The sequence below is a fragment of the Anolis sagrei genome, chromosome 10 (assembly GCF_037176765.1).
Source record: "Anolis sagrei isolate rAnoSag1 chromosome 10, rAnoSag1.mat, whole genome shotgun sequence".
In the NCBI taxonomy this organism is placed as follows: domain Eukaryota; kingdom Metazoa; phylum Chordata; class Lepidosauria; order Squamata; family Dactyloidae; genus Anolis; species Anolis sagrei.
The window spans coordinates 12,444,791-12,447,499 of record NC_090030.1 but is presented as its reverse complement, the minus strand read 5'-3'; positions in this window follow the sequence as shown (position 1 = coordinate 12,447,499).

Sequence of the window (2,709 nt, the reverse complement as noted above, 5' to 3'; positions counted from 1 at the left end):
CTCTGGCATGGGCTGGTCCACGAGGTCACGAAAATCAGAAGCGACTGAACGAATAAACAATAACAACAAATAGGATCAACTTTATTAATGTAAAACACATACCCCAAAAAAGCAGCACTAAACCTTTCTTTAATTGGATTTAGTTGCCACTGAATCCATCATCTCCAGCACCACGACCATCCCAGTCCAGGTGGACACATGTTGTGCTGTACCAGGAGCTCCAACTTCTTTTCCTTTCTATTGAGTGTTTGCATGTATTCCAAAGTTCCATGCATTTTGCAATAATTTCCCTTGGTTTGCAATCATAGGGCCAATGACCCATCAATTATCATTATGTTCTTTAGTTCCGCCCCTTTTTCTGGGTTAAGGAAGGGAAAGGGGGATCTCTAGTTCAGTTCACACAGAGAAAGAAGCCTTTCGTACAGGACGTGAATCAGTTCCACCTGTAGAAAGCTTTGTCTTTTATAGCTTTGCTGGGGAGATCCAGTCCCACAGTTCTACAGAGAACTACAGCATAGCCTTTGTTGAGAAATTTAGTTTCACAACTCTACAGCCAGCCTACACTGAGAATTGAAAGCCTTCTTTCATCTTGGAAAATCTACACAGAGACTTTGCCTGGTAAGGACCACTCGGGCTAGCGATAAAGCAAATTTGAACCGGAGTAGGGGTCCTACGCCAGCAAAGCCTAAAAAGCAGTTTGCCCAGGGAGGGGTCAAGGATTTCCCTTGTAGAAGGAAGAAACAGTTTATGAAGACAGTTGCCTGTCCCTTGTGGACAAGATTTAAGCAAGCCACCAGTTGATTCAAAGTCTTGAAGTATTTGTTTGATTTATTGAAGATTTAAGCAACAATAAAAACTTTGTCGAACTTTCTAAAAGAACTTTGTGTGGGGAAATCCGAAAGGCCTCTCAGCCGAGGCACCCCCAGCATCCCGTTGGGCATTCAGAAAACACGTCCTGTCTACAGACTCTTTCACAGGCCCAGCGCGTGACAGCACACATGTAGCAGAAGAACATTTTTACTGCAAAGTGCAGAGCAAGAAGTGAGTTTTTTAAAAAATCACATTGAAGTTTAATGTAAGCAATTTCACCATTAAAATGTGTGTTAATCATATGTTCCTACAGTTCCAGAATAGAGATGGGTACTGGATAGTTGTGGGGTTTGTTGTATCACCATCTTAATTACTTTCGAGAAATTAGTCATCAATAGGATCTCCTCTCTTCTGTCCTCCCAATATAACATTCTGCGTAAAATATTTAAAAGACATGTTAGCATTTGCCTTATTATGCTAGTAGTTGCAGTAATTTTTTTAATATAAAAACAGCCTTTAATTAACATTTACAAACAAAACTAATAGTATACATCATTTCAACCAGTCCGCATTGCATCCAACAAGAAGCGAGGTCAACTGGGATTTAATGCTGCATATTTATAACTTATGTTTCATATAAATATTGAAAACATAACCAGTTTTTTTCACACAGGCTGTATCTTGAGATACCATTGATGTCCCACTGAAGTCAACAACACATCTGCCCCCACCTCGCTGTAATATAAACATGGAACCAAAAGTTGTGAGCATTGATTGCTGGCGCCATGGTGGCACAATACCTTGTGCTGCTGAACTGCTGACCTGAAGGTTGGCAGATCAAATCCATGGGGTGGGCTGAGCTCCCATTGTTAGCCCTAGCTCTTGCCAATCTAGCAGTTTGAAAACATGCAAATGTGGGCAGATCAATAGGTACCACTTTGGCAGGAAAGGCATAAGACACTCCAAGCAGTCATTCCGCCCCCACCACATTGTATATGGAGACAAAAGTTGTGAGCATTGATTGTTGGAGCCATGGTGGCACTTGGTGGCCATGGTGATCAGACCTCACAACCTCTGAGGATGCTTACCATAGATGCAGGTGAAATGTCAGGAGAGAATGCTTCTAGAACATGGCCACATAGCCTGAAAAACCTACAACCCAAAGCATTGAATGTTTGCCTATGTATGTACATTCTGTAATCTGCTCTGACTTCCCTAGGGGAGAAAGGCTGGATATAAAGAAAGTGTATTATTGTTGTTGTTGTTGTCGTTGTTGTTGTTATTAGGTGCAAATATAGGTTGCAGGCAAGCAAAATGTTCTGTGAAAGAACTCTATTCTCAATATCTTCACAAAAATTACAGATTTTTCAGGAAAAGGAGAAGTTGGAACGATATGAAAAGTTTCAGATAAATTTAAGACCAACAGACTGCCACAAACAACTCATGACTTTATCAGGAAGCTAATTGTTTAGATATAAATCCAGGGGTGGCTCAACCCATTACGCAAAGTAAGCATTCGCAGTACAGTTGATTTTGCCCAGGGGCGCTCTTGGGGGAAAATAGGCCTTGACATATGCGAGTTGTAGTTATTGGGATGTATAGTTCACCTACAATCAAAGAGCATTCTGAACTCCACCAATGATGGAATTGAATCAAATATGGCACACAGAACTCCTACGACGAACAGAAAATATATATCAGTGATTGGTTTTGGGGGTGGGGGGGGGGGACGCCAAAATATTGTTTGCTTACCATTGAAAATTACCTAGGGCCACCTCTGTATAAATCCCCAGTGTCTTCCCATAACTGGGACCCCTTTCACACAGCCATATAACCCAGAATAAAAGATAAAGGTTTCCCTTTAGTATGAACTCTAGTTGTGTCTGACTCTAGTCTAGG